Source organism: Athene cunicularia, assembly GCF_003259725.1.
Source record: "Athene cunicularia isolate RWA chromosome 3 unlocalized genomic scaffold, athCun1 chr3_part1, whole genome shotgun sequence".
In the NCBI taxonomy this organism is placed as follows: domain Eukaryota; kingdom Metazoa; phylum Chordata; class Aves; order Strigiformes; family Strigidae; genus Athene; species Athene cunicularia.
This window is the reverse complement of record NW_020799097.1, coordinates 29,323,990-29,339,230: the sequence shown is the minus strand read 5'-3', so window position 1 is coordinate 29,339,230 and position 15,241 is coordinate 29,323,990. Positions and strand designations below refer to the sequence as shown.

The 15,241-nt window shown below is 35.5% G+C and overlaps 1 protein-coding gene across 2 annotated transcripts in view; it reads left to right on the top strand.

Moving 5' to 3' along the window:
* EYS (eyes shut homolog) overlaps positions 1 to 15,241 on the top strand; it is a 1,023,641-nt gene that overhangs the window by 544,400 nt on the left and 464,000 nt on the right. The gene's annotated exons all lie outside the window — the stretch shown is intronic.

The following is a 15,241-nucleotide window of genomic DNA, read 5'->3' as shown; positions in this document are numbered from 1 at the left end:
TGAGCCTACCACTGGCTATCAGGAGGAGCTGTTCATGGAATCAGTCAGCAAAATTGCAGACAATTAAAATCAGGAATTTTGGAGTTGACAAGATCACAATGGTTTTCATGAGTAATATAAGACTGCAGTAAGGTAAGTTGATACAAGATACAATTGTGGTCCTGCAAAAAGAAGTGCCATACTTGATATAACTTTATTCTTCTGTGGGGTCTGGGGAAAATACTTTTTTCAGCTGATTGCCTCTTCTACATGGATATGCTTCAGAAGACAGATAAACTCCCTTTCTTATCCTTCATCAGCTTCTACCATTCCACATAACGTGTACAAGTGGAAATAAGAAACAAAAAAATTATTGAGTCAGGTTTGCTCCTGTACTGTGAACACTACTCCTTTTCTACTATTCCCTCCACTTGCTTTAAGCAGTGTGAACAAAACTCACGTACAGACTGGAGGACTGATATAGAACATAGAAAAGCAGAATAACTGAAGAATAAGGAAGAGAGAAATAGCTCCTACTCTAGCAAAACACCACAAACATCCAAATGAATAAGGAGTCTTAATACCTATTATACACTCACTATGGAAAGGGCAGGAGGAAAGAAAAAAAAAAAAAAAAAAAAAAAAAAAAAAAAAGTAATGTTTAGAGTCTCCTTGTTTTGGGGATCTAGCTTTGATGTTTGTATTATTGTGGCTGGTAAAACTGGAAAGAGCAAGTAATGAAAAGTGTCCAGTAATGGGTGTCAGGCTGCCTTAACTATGGGCAGCACTGCCAGCTTCAGCTATGATGTATGTTATATTTTACCCAGTAGTATAGTTAATAGTTCAACTTTTCTTGAATTATGTAGGAGTCAATTACATGAACAACCCTACAGGCTTCTTCCTGAAACGAATATGAAAAATACCCTTTGGGATAGCCTTTGAATTGTGTGCTATCTGAAATATCTCTCTGTCTTCAAACCTTTGGTTTAAAATTAAAACAACTCATTGGAAATGAAAGGGGTGCTGGGAGTTGTAATTCATTTCTATCCTGGGCAGAGTGCCACTGAATCAGGGCTTCAGGAAACAGATTACCATCTGAAAGGATTCCCACCTACCTTCCTTTGTATCTTAGTCTTCTTAATTATAGGAATTGGCTGTCACAACAACAAACACTATATAAATGAGCAAATTAATAATAAAGCTATCATTGGGCTCAGGGGGACTTTCAGAAGACAATTCAACCCAACCTACATATGGTTGATATAATGAGTATGTAATAGGAGTTCTGAAGCCTTTTCGTAGTACTTTCCAATTATTTTGAGGAAGAGAAATTATTGCACATAAAGTACTCACATTTTCATTATATTTAATCCACAGTTGGTTCATCTTCACTTTTACATCTTTTGATCCCAGAACATTTTGTATGTTTGGCTTGGGATATTAAAAAGTACAAATAAAAATAATTTAATAAATTCCTTCCTCCCCGCTCATGCTTGCAATTGAGCCTTTTTCAAATGTGCATTTCAAGAATTTCCTGCTGAATAGGTTCAGAAGTCATACTATCTTGAGAAGGATTATTTGTGCAGTGCTTTCAGTCTGATCAGGTGAAAATAATATGAACAGGCCTTGCCTTAGATTAAGTTGTTGAATACTATAACTTAACTGTACTTTTTAATCACATTATAGCACATCTGGGTTTTGTAATGTTTTTGTTAGGGAAAAAAGAGGTAATTTTTTATGTCATTCTGTCTTTTGTCATCTACTCTGAATAACATTTTTTTCAGAATTTAAATGTATCTACTGGTATAGGATAACTTTGTTGGTCTTAGAAATGTGTAGGTTCATGAGTAAGTTTGATCCTATCCTTTGATTCATAAAGGGAGACTGGTTCTTTTTAAACTTACCTTTTTTGATTATATTTGATGATATTATTTGGTTCAGAACTGAAGCTTTTTTGTCAGTGCCTTTCAGAGATTAGTTTATACTCACAAGACAATTCTATGAACTTGATTTTTGTATTCCAAGGGCAGGTAATTGCATGTGAATATTTGGTCAACAGAATAGCCGATCAACAGAACATCAAGATTTTCCTTCCAGTTCATGAGATTTTAATAAGAAATAATTCTAAAATAGGAATATGTTGTTCTATGTTTCCTCCAAATAAAGTGCAGTTATTTTAAATTATTTATTATGATATCGACCAGTCATTCTTATTTGTGACTATGAACTGATTGTAATGAATGTAATGATAAGTAGTTAAAGGCTGAATACTGCTCTTTATAATCCCACAAGTACATAAAAAAAGATTGAAGGACCTTTGACTCATATTTAACTAAGCATTCAAATTCTACAAATTTACATTTGTAAAAGTCTATAACCTAGTGACTGCTTGAATACTAAGTTAAAGGGGCAAATAATGTTGTCAAAAGCAGTCATAGTAGTACACTGTATACATCAGCTAGAATCCTTGGAACATCTTGTCAAAACCTTTGAAATATACCATTTTCAGACATCTTGAAGAGGTAGAAATTATGCTGGAAAAAGATGTGAAATCTGTATAATTTAACCTGACCTCTGACTTTCATAAGGATAAGGGACTAGGATTATGATGGAGTGTGTCACATTAAATTGAATTCAAGTATCAGTGAAAACACAACCACAAAACCTGAAAGCAACTTAAATTTTTTTCTTACTTGGGATTATTCACATGCCATTTGACACTTAGAAAAACCTTTCGTTTTCTTCTTGCAACTGTTCTTCCCTTTTCTTTCTCTCAGTAAAATCAATTTTCTCTCAAAAACATTTGCATTACATTCTTTTATATATTTACTTTATTTAATTCTTTTATTGCCACAGCTGGAGCACATGTATAAATGTAATTAAAACCCAAAGCTATCCTACAGTCTTATTCTTGTGCTGCTTAGGAACAGCTGGTAAAAACAAATATATTCACATTCCTGATTTCTACTGATAAGGAAGCAAAGTTTGGATTTTAAAATATCTTGTTGCCAGTTCCCTTCTATTTTAATTTGCTTGATCTGTGTGAGCAAAATGATCCACTAGAGCACCAGACCTCATAACTAGCCAGGTCCTCTGCAGGGATTCAGGAAATGGATTAAAACAATTCAAGAGTGGAGATGTTGTATGAGCAGAAAACTGGAGTCTGAAAAACATACTACTCTCTAGCTCTGGCATGCAGACTGCACATAGGAAACAACATAGCAGAATGGCTTGTCTTACAGCATGTATAAGGTAAACAATATATTGCTAGTATGAAGCAAATAGTTGTGGGGAGCCTAGAGGTGCAGTCTTGTAGGGACTATGGAAAACAGTGTCAAGGATTTTACTGAAGTGTAGGTACACAACATCCACAGCCTTGCCTTCATCCACTAAGCAGGTCACCTTGTCATAGAAGGAGATCAGGTTAGTCGAGCAGGACCTGCCTTTCATAAAGCCATGCTGACTGGGCCCAATTACCTGGTTGTCCTGTATGTGCCATGTGATGGCACTCAAGATGATCTGCTCCATAACCTTCCCCAGAATGGTGGTCAGACTGACAGGCCTGTAGTTCCCTGGATCCTCTTTCAGGCCTTTCTTGTAGATAGCCATCACATTTTATAGCTTCCAGACAACTGGTACCTCCCTGATTACCCAGAACTGTTGATAAATGATCGAAAGTGTCTTGGTGAGCACTTCTGCAAGATCCCTCAGTACTCTCGGATGGATCCCATTTGGCCCTATAGACTTGCACGTGTCTAAGTGGCGTAACAGGTTGCTAACCATTTACCATGTACTCACGTTTATTACCATAAACTTAGAAAGTAACAAATTATGTACAGGTCGTTAAAGGAAGGTTAATTTTCATTTGTTTATCTTTTTCTTGTTATGACACTCACATACATAGTTTTTCCTATATATCTTGCCTGCCTAGAGGTCTGAGTACAAGGCAATCAGAGTGAAAACAGATACAGGCTATCAAACTGCTTTTGCTTGCAAGGCAGCAGGTTGCACCTAAATAAAAGCAGAAGCAGGCCAGGCTTGCATTAACACTTCCATTTGCTATCAGGTCACTGGGGAGTATGACTGCTTGTGAAAGAGGTCTGGAAATTTACCAAGTCCCAGCTTCTAGCAGTTACAGAGATAGCGCAAATACTGGACCAGGGATCAATGCTTTCACTTTGCATGAAATTCCATGCTAACCTACATAGCTGCATCCTAGCTGTGTGAAAACTATTTCCTTCCTTGATATAGCAGATATAAGAAGATGCATTTAGTATCAGTGTATGATTACAGCTATTGAGAACAGGGAAACTAAAATGGGCTGAATAACAATGATATGTCTGGCAGAGTGAATAAAAGACAAAGTTTAAAGGAATCATGAGAGTGATGGCAGATCTAGTGAATGTAACAGACACAATTCAATATGAGAAAACAGAATGAGAAGGCAAAGGTGTCATGTAATTTCAACATTTTTCAGAAACCTTGGCATATATCGTTTCACGTAATTGAACAGAACTTGATTAAGGAGAAAGATGGAAAAGCATTACATTATTATGGAATTATTATCAATGATAGAAAACACTGTGAATGCCTCTGATTATCACTGCCATGAATATATAATGCATTATCATTTTCCCTGTGACTTCCTAGTCAACTAGATGACTAAACCTAATGCCACCATATGTAAGAAACCGTCTTTTAAACAGAAATGTCATTTATCAGTACTGTACATTCAGTCCTTTATCCCAAAGGAAATAGAACTATGCTTTGAAGCTGTATCATATCATATTCATATCAACTGTACCTCCAGGTAACAATCAAAAGTTTCTCCTCTACTTCAAAAGGTTTAACACGTGGAGTATTTGCACAGCTGTGTGCCACCATCAACCCAAACAGTGACCTAATAGTAAAGGATTCATCTGGAGAATCGCTCAGGCAGGTCTTATGTGCCATGTAGCAGAAAAAAGCATGCTTCTGTTGGAAGATTGTTAACTGAAAAGCTTAATTTCATTTAGCTGTTGATAGACAGTCTGACCAAAGTTGCAGAGTAAATATTACACAGAGCTATGTATCTAAGTTTCTCATAACACTGAGAAGAGAGTCATTTTATCATATAGAAGGAGTGACACCAATTCGTGGGAACATCAGAATCTCTTAAACCAGGCAAGTCATAAAACAATAGGTTCTCTTTTGTATGTGCTGTGAATACACACACTGTACTATCTTTCTGTGTCTCCCTTGTGTGCAAACAGATGCCCCTCCATTTATGATAACAAGATAGTTTCTGCACGATTTGCTGATTTCATAATTGACTGGTTAGTTCTTTAGCTTTAGTGAAGCATGAATATTTTATTTTGCATTGTGTGTATATATTAGGTTACATGAAAATACAAGAATGGGTGTACAGGTTCAAGCCAAGAACCATCTAACCCTGTATGCTATTTCCAATGGTGGCCGTAAGTGGAATGCCAGGAAAGAATATGAAAAGTGCACGCATACTATTTGTTCTCTACTATTCTCCCATACTCTTGGAAACAGGAGTTTTCCTGAGCGTGTAGTGGTTTGTTCAGTAGAAGTCAGTGAGTCTCTGAGTACTTACACAGTCTTCCCTTGAGCCTATATAAACTTCTCTTCTGAGGAGGGGGCTTTGACTACACAATCTCCAGAGGTTCCTGCCAACATCAGCTGTGCTGTGGCAATACCATTCATCAAGGAGACCCACAGGTCTAACTTTTTGCATTAAAAATTCCTCCCTTTTTTAATTTTAAGCACTGCTTCTGATAACTTTATCTCATGTCCCCCAATTCTAATGTGGAAAAGCAGAATGCAAAGCTGTTTCTAAGTCCTCCTTTTCTTGCTTTTGTGAGCCACTGCCATACTGCTCCATGCTCCTTTCCTTTCTGGCTTTCCCAGTCCTTTCTTCATCAGAAGCCATCCCAAACTTCTGGTCATCCTTGTTGCACTTTTTTTCATGTCTATTTAGTTTTATTTTGTCTTTACTGACATGAGAGGACAAGAATTACACCCAGTATCCAAGCTATGGGCCACTGTGATTTATACAGTGGCATAATATTTTCTTTCTTCTCTATTCCTCCCATAACAACAACTAACATTTCATTGATGCTGGGAGGAGAGGGAACACAGGCGTTTCAGTTTTATTCTTAAGTTGCCTGATCATGGAACTGTAGTTTCCATGGGGAATGGTTAGATAAATTTGGTATACTAACATGTTCCTATACCACTCCATGTATAATTAATCTATAAATATGCATATAAGTATATATACATGAGTTTTCATTACATTGCACTTCTTTGTTTAATTAAAACCCCATTCTTACTGTCAAAGCCATAAGTAATTATGTTAATGACAATTTCTAACTATTTATTCCATTTCATAAGAACAAATGCTTGTGTCTCCATCTCAAAAATACTAACTGTAATAGTATCGAAAGAAATAGTATAATAAACATGCATACCATGTCCTTTATTTTTCTTACAATCTGCATATATAGTAAAATATTTTACTTGACACGTGACAAGCTTATAATGGAACAAAGAATGAGTACATTGCAGTTTTATTTGCTACATGTTAATGTAAATTAATTTAATACTTACGCATATGCTAAATGGTACTCTTAACATGTCTTTACACTTTCAACTAAAACCTGTAGTCATAAAAATGTTAATATGTTATTTTAAAAAAGTAGTTGACCAAGTGAATTCTAGTTCTGGAGTTTTTTAGAAATATTTTTTAGAAATCTTGTTGAGAAGAAGTTTTGGTGCTCTTAGCTTGCATACTTTCTAATAAGTTTTGATTAATATATGCATTATTGCTCCCTTGCTTATTCAGTTTGGATCAAATTGATGTGTTGCTCTTTTTGTATGATATTGCATGAAGGGTAAATGAATATTTCATAGATGTAAAGAGGTAACACATTCATTTTAGAGAGGTTGGTCCTATACTAGCAAATCTAACAGAATTTGGAATATTTAAAACAAACAAATAATATGGCTAAAGAAGCTTAATGTGTGCAATATGCCTGATGGAATAGTTGCTGTGTTCCCTAGTGATTCTTTGCAACAGTAGAGAAAAATTATCATTCTGTCACTCAACTGAATATTTATATTGATATTCAGACATTATATCAAATAATTTTAAATATCTACAGAGGCATTTTGCCAATTAAATAGAAAAATAGAAATAAGAAAAATTGAAAATGGTAAGAGACTGTAAAAGTGGGGTATGAAGGCAAAACATTAAGAAACAGACCCCAATCATGGCTACCCCTTCTTTTTTAATAGATGCATGTTCTGTCTTGTCACATTCTACTAGTGATATTTACAATGGTTGTACGGCATCTGGTTAAAACTTCCCAGCCTCCTTACCATGTTAAAGTTTTAAAATTGAACAGTAAACTTCAATCTGCTAGAGAATTAGCATTGTCTATAAAAATGAAGGCAACAGTGTCTGGAAATGAGACACTAAAAGCTAGTAGGAAAAAACCACACCCGAAAGCAAAACACAAATCTAAAACAAATTAATCAGCTGCCCAGTTTCGAAATAACACTGTTTTAAAGCTTATGTCTGAATGGCGATTGATATTGCTATATTCTGTTTTTTTAAGCAAACCTTTTAAAAATGCATTGCCTGAAAATACACATGATGCCTTTACTCTATGTATAAATTGGTTTGGGGTTTTGTTTTTGTTTTTCTAGCTAAGTTGTTTTCTGACTTCATGAAACAGAATCCAAACAAGAATAGCTACTGGGAATCACATTCATGTCCCCATTATACAAGATGCAGTGACTGAACAGTTGGGAATGTGCCTGTAACAGAACATTTCAGTTTTTTCTAGCCACACACAGAGAATATTTAATTCAACATTACCCAAAACATGCATGCCCAAATAAAATCCAACACCTGCAACAAGGTTTAAAATTTCACAGTGCTTTAAGATGTACTATGCTGCTTCTTTATTCCGAATTCCATAAGGAATACTAAAGCTTACTACACAAGTGATTCAAAGACATATCACCTTTGGTATTGTTGCTGTTCCTCTCCTTAAAATTTTGTGATATTTGTGGCATTCTTCTTTTTCTTTTTCTTTTTCTTTTTCTTTTTTTTTTTTTTTTCTAAAATATATATTCTGACTTCATGTACACAGCTGGCACACATATTGCTAACAGTGATTTTGCCTTTTTGTAGTCATTATTGAGAAAACCAGCAAAAAATCTCTCATAAAATTTACAATATCATTTTTAAAAGAAGATTTCTCTGGTTGTATTAAATTAACAAGTCATATAATGCGATAGTTGAAAATGGTTAATATATTACTGTGTAAAATCCTGTATTTACTGTTTTGCAGAGTTCCTACCTGCTGGCATGTTTCAAACATAAGTGTTACTACCTTGTATCTTGAGTGACTATCCACAAGTTTAAAAAAAGGGCCATGCTTCATATAAAAACTGCTAGCTCAGATAGGAAGACCTAGTTTACTAGGATCCTTGAGGATATTTTTTGAATAAGTTTTTACAATACAAAATTGTCACAAGAAGTATAAAACAACATGGGAAAATATTATTTCTTATTTTAAAACAAATATAGAAATAGTGTTTCAACTTCTCTGTAGAAGAAAAGCTTTTTTTTAAACTGCATTCGCTTGTCCATAAATTTTGGTCACATAAAGAATTTGAAGGACATTGTCTTTCAAGTCATTGTATGAAATGGCAGGTCTTGTTTGCTTGCTTGTTTGTTTGGGGTTTTTTTATGGGTACTCACTGAAAAAGTTAGTGTAGCATATGGCTATTTGGTTTTGTTATACCCTGCATGTAAAAAGTGAGAAAACAAAGTAGTTCTAAAGAAAAAAAAAAAAAAAAAAAAAAAAAAAAAAAAAAAAAAAAAAAGAGAGACTTCACTGTAATATTTTTTTTGCATACCCTGTTTCATCTTGTCATTCAGATGTATAGATTATTACTTTTTAGAGAAGGTCACAGGGCACAGGCAAAGTCAAGGAGGGCAAGATTTAAGCAAATTGATCACTTTTGAAGTCCAGAATAATAATAAAAATTGTTTTTCCATCTAAGTTCAGCATTGAAAATGGACATTTCAAAATTAGTCTCCAAGTGAGTCATATGGTTTTTGACAAGTGCATGTGTGTGAGAGTATGCATGAATGTGGTTAGTTAGTACCTTAGAATTTGATCCTGTATTTATAAATAAGCATGAATAAGTCAATCTGACATAGTATTAGTACCAGGAAGATGCTTTTTACTATAAAAATTTCGATACTTTCAACTACTATTTATATTTACTTATATTTAAATATATATATAAGCTGTGTTCTATGACTGAATGTGACAAACAGTGTAATTCTAATAAAATTTCTCTTAAGTTTCATAAGTTGTATATATTAATGCAACTGGAATTAAATACTGTTTCTGTACATGGGTTACCTGAGATCATTTGTTATTTCCTGAAGGTTTCATGCTGAAACTCTCAATTTCAGTTGTGTAGGACACAGCTAAAGACCCGTGTTCACCAAGTTTCCATTCATTTGTACTGGAGAATTAGTGTTTTTCCCTAGGAACTAATTCCAGTGGGACAATTTTTTCCCTTCAGAAGCTATTGTAGTATAGTACCAAGTAATGGCTTACATAGTCGCGTAAACAGATTTTTTTTTTCTCCAACTATGTACTTCATGTAGAAGAAACCTTATCCTAGAAAGCACTAATGGTAGAAACAAGTCAAACAACTTTTGTAAAATAATCTTTTTCACCTTTTGAACATTGCTGTAAAACTTCTGTTTGCATATTTGATATAATTTTCAATAACTTTCTGTCTAATACTGATGCATAGTTCTTTGTACTGTAATATGTTAGAGAATTTGGGGAGAGAAAATGGATCACAGGAACTGCCATTTAATGTCAGACCTCAGCTTCATCTTGTTCTCTGCCTGATTTTATTGTAATGAGATTTCAGAGAAAAGCCTGAAGAAGTCATCTGAAAAGCTTTTTTTCCTCCACATCTTCATCTTCCAGTGCTTACAGGTATCAGTTTAATTGGTCAGAGGCAGTGATTGCCCTGAAGCATAAGTTTAAGATCCTTCCCAAACGTAATTTTTAAACATTTTTACATTAAAAAATGGATATTTCTTTATCCCATAAAAATTCCAAGCCCTTCCAAGCCTTCCTTCACATTTCTACTGTTAAGAATTGCTCATCATGATAAATATGATCAGGAACAGTATTGTGTAAGTCATATATACTGCTGTGTATTTCTCCCATTTTTGATTTCTTCCAGGACTCAGTTTTCCCAAAACAAGTATTTGTCATTCTGGATAGCTGTCCCCTGACACTGTTTCCTGCAAAACTGAAGATTCTCTGTCTTGTTCCCAATGAGCACCAGGGAATATGTACTTCAGACACTAGACACTTTGGTTTCTACTAAGTTTTTGTATCATTTTTCTCATTTCTCATAAACAACCTTCTTGAAATGGTCTTGCAGTAAGAAATTTAACTGGTTTGCTCCCAGATAATAAATAGAGACACTTTTAGAAAGTGACTTGCCCAGCTTTGCTTTCCAAGTAAATGTAGAAGACTGACAGAAGTTACTTGACTGCAAGACTGATAAAAGTAGGAAACAGAAGACAGAATTAATCACTGCCAGTGCTTTACTGGAATGAACATATTTCATTTATGTACTAAGTATACAAGTTATTTGAAAAGGGTAATAAAAACTAAAAAAAAACAAAAAAAAACCACATTCAACACACAAAGAGATGAAAGAGACTGCATTCATCTGGAAGAGTCTTTAAGACTATCCTAAAGTTAGGCTGTTTACAACCCAGTCGATTTCCAAAAATTTCCTCTTCCTGTTTGGTAAATACTCTCTGACATTTCCTTTCCAGCTATTTAGTGGTGTTTGATGCAAGGCTTAGAAAAGGTTAAAGACTTTTTTTTTTTAATAGCACAACATGTAACGTTTAATCCAGTTTTCTCTCCCACTTTCACTTTTATACTGGTAACAGCTTTAATTTGTTTTGTAAGTCTCTCAACAGTTTTCGGTATCTGCAGCTGGCTAGATTCAGAAATTAAGACAGGTCTCTAGGTGCTACATTGGCAACATGAGCACTGAAGTCATCTTAGTATGGTAAACTTTTAAAAAAACAGGATGACATGAAGCTTGTACCTTAATTGTATCACTTGAAGTATCTTCTCCAGACAATTAGCATACACTGGGAAAAAAAATTAGAAGCATCTGGTTTTCAATCCAGGTCTTGCCAGGTTTGTAAAACCAAATCATTTTTAACTGAAAAATTAGATTTATAGTGGTTGATGTTCAATCCCAGCAATCTACAGTCTTGTTTCCTGAAACTCTCTCCAATGAGAAGTCTACCAAACATGGTGCATTAGGCACTGTTTAGGATTTTTCTGGTACAAGCTGTTTGAATGATGAAATAAAAATTAGATAGTGGGGAAAATTAGGCAGTGGTAGAAATATAGTTTTCTATGAGGGGCAATATAGTTGGCAACTATTTTTATTTTCACTTGTTTTGAAGAAGGGCAAAATTTTCATTTTCATTCACAATCTTAATAAAATGGAAAGACTGTTAAAAAGTTGTCACTTGAGAGTATTTGTCAAAAATAGCATCTGAAGTATTAGGTTTTTTGCCTTTGAAGGGAAATGTCTGTTAGCCAATGTTTTCTTTTCTTTACTGACTCACTGTATCAGCAATTTTGTGTTATACCAATAAGAATATATATGTACATAATATATAACATAAAACTCCATATCCATTTGAGATAACATTTCTTCAAGACGCTACATGTAATCTGAGAACAACAATGCTCTTTTACGTTTAGTATCTAAGTGGCCTATAACTCACTGAATTACAATAAATATCAGCTTGTCATTTTATATGACTACAAAATTGTATTTTTTCTGAATTCCTCTATTTATGAACTAGAGTTTAATATCCTGATCTTTTTAATATAGTAATTTTAAAATAAATAAAACCAAACAAAATTCTCATAAATTATTATATCTTCCAATTTATTAGAAAAAAAATAAAATCTTGAAAATTCTGAGGAAAAGATCCTTCCAGAGCAAGGCATTTCACTTAAATTAACTATTAGAATATGCATTCTTTTGAACTGTGTTTTGCTTTCAGGTTTTCTCTTTTATACATAGGAGGTCTCACATAAGGAAAGGACACGAGTGACTTTATCTCTGTGATTGTACCTTTGAGATTAGATACTAAAATTCAGGTTTGGCTTTAGTTAGGTTTTTGCTTTGTTTGTTTTAGGAGAGGACTTTAGATATGAATGTCAGTGGATACAAGTAAAATCTGATGATACCTAGTAGCATAATAACAAGATTGTTTAGACTTCAACCTACAAAGAAATAACTGGTATGTATGCAGGTATCAGTTATGCACGTGTTCAAATCTGGATTTTGCCAGAATATTCTCATCAAGTCAAGACATGAAAAGTCCAAGCATAGGTCTCCTTATAGTCCAAACTGATTATTTTTTATGATTGAAACATTTGAGTTTTGTACACTTACAGACAGCAATTAGGAAGCAGTAGCAAATAAAGACTGATTTTGGCTGCAAATGCAGATTTTATTCTGGGATTCTAAGAAAAGCCTGTATAAGCATGTGTTTGACATTAGGAAGCTTTGGCTGATTATGGACTTGTTAAAATATGGATCAATCTTTTTCTGGATTAATAAGCTTTTTATGGATTAAAATATTGGCACAGAAGTGTTTACCTTTGAATGAGATGTTGCAGAAGAGGATGTAGTGATGATTAAGCTTATGTGGGTACAACTGATAAAGATATGAATTAGAATCTCAATTAGAATCCTAGCTGAACCAGGACACCCCTCAACAGTTATCAGAGTGGTTGAAGTCCCCCATGAGGACCAGGGCTTGTGAAGGTGAGGCTGCTCCTATCTGTCTATAAAGGGCTCATCTCTTTGGTCTTCCCGGTTGAGTTGCCTGTAGCAGACTGTCCTGGTTCAGCTAGGATAGGGTTAGGTTTCCTCAGCAGACAGAGATGGGGAAGGGATCTCCAGCAGGGTTATTCATACCATGCTGGCGTCAGGTCCAGGGGCGGAACCTTTTTACCTTGCTCTTTGTCAGGCTCGGTGGCGGGAACCTTTTTCCGTAACCAGCTAGCGGTATTTCTCTGTATATCATTTGTCTTGTTCATTGTTATTGCTGTTTATTGTTGTTATAATTGCTACTGTTGTTCAGATTGTTCTATGAATCTGTTGTATTAGATTCCTTCTTATTTCAGCCCAGGGTCTGTGCCTAACTTCCAGCCCGACTGGCTGAGGGTGGGGGAGGGGCAACGGCAACGTGCTCTCCGGTCCCTGCAGGGCTTAAACCTGCACACAGACCCCCACTATAATGTCCCCTGTCCCTGCCCTCCCTTTAATCCTGATCCATAGGCTCTTGGTTGGCTCCTCATCCATCCCCAGGCAGAGCTCCATGCACTCCAGCTGGTCACTGACATAGAGGGTGACCCCCTCACCTTGTCTCCCCTGCCTGTCCTTCCTAAGGAGCCTGTGTCCTTCCATTCCAACATTCCAGTCATAGGAGCTGTCACACCACATCTCTGTGATGACAACAAGAACACAGCCCTGCAGGTATACACATGTCTCCAGCTCCTCTTCTTTATTCCCCATGTTACACGTGTTTGCATAGAGACATTTAATTTGGGCACCCAATGAAACTGACTTACAGGCTGGAATTCCTTTGTGCTGCTCTTCACATGATCTCCTCCTTCCCAGTTTTCTCATGTATTACCTTGCCATTTACTACTTTAAAAATTTCTTAATTTAGATTCTACTGAATTAGCTGAATTTTCTAAAGGCTGCTCTCGAAAGTTATTAAGCATAGGCCATACTCTGAGCCTTACACTTGTTCAGACACACCATAAACTGAAAGTGAAAGCAAAGTAATCAGTAAGACTGTGGGAGCTACAATATACTGCTCTGTTAAGAATGCAGCAGGATCAGTCTTTTGAGAGTTATGTGATAAATCTAGAAAAATCAAAGCTTGCAACTAATCCAAACTTGAAAAAACAATAAGAAAATACTACATTAAATACATCTCCCAGCCATGGTCTGAGATTGGAAGCTAACACAAATAAAGTGTATTGGGATAGTGCTAGAAGGCCATCATAAATGAAATACAATTTAGTCCTGTTTAGTTTTCCCACACACAGGGAGGTATCCTCAATCCCATGGTGAACCAATTCTTTCCTAGGTGTGGACTGCATCCTTTCACCTCCTTGGGGTTAGAATAGTAGTCGGGAGGTGAATATTGCTCCCTCTCTCAGAGTCTGAGTGTACAGATGTGCAGGGAAGAGGGGAAGGGAGCTCCATCCAACCTCAATCCTCTGCAAGAAAACACAGAATTGGAACTGTTGAGATAAACAGATACAACATTCTGGTCAGACTTTTCAACATTTACTTTTCTCAATATCTCTGAATGATAAAACACATTCTATTTCATCCTCACTCTTCTCCCTCTGTATTTCAGAAATAAACATTAATTATAGTGTAATGTTTACTTTGATTTTGAAATTTGAATGAAATTCTCAAGAAGCAAACATAAACTTCATAAAGAAACTTTCTTGGTTTAGTTCCCTTTGCAATAGAGCATAGAAGGTTTAATGTTTCTATCACCCCTTTAAATCTTTCATTTTAGCTACATAGGAGCTGACATTGTGCTCTTTAGAACAACAGCCAGCTGCACCTGAACTTCTGTACAGATAATACAGAAGAATGGACTCTGTGCATCTATTCATGTGTATATGTGGTAAAGTCATCACAAATATCAACATCTCCATTTAAACTGACACTTTTTGATGTTAGAGATTCTGACCTTCTTTCTTTCTGGTCTAATACACTTATCTGAGGTAGACACTGAACTTGAGCAAGAACAAAACTCTGCTGTCTTTTCTTGTCTTCTGAAATATCACTGTATTATGGCTGAATTTCAGGACTTGTAAGACTGCAGCAAGTTTGCCAGGACAATCATACCAATAAAGCCCTCGACTGGAGAGATAACTATTTGCAAAATGAACTCTTTCTTTACCATAATTAAACTGCTTTCTTGAATGACAGAAGCCATAGCAGTACCAGAAATCTCCTTCTTGTATAAATTACATCTACAGGATTTTGTCCCCCTAATTTTGTGGGATGGAAATGTGATTCCCCCCCCCCCCCCCCCCCCCCCCCCCCCCCCCCC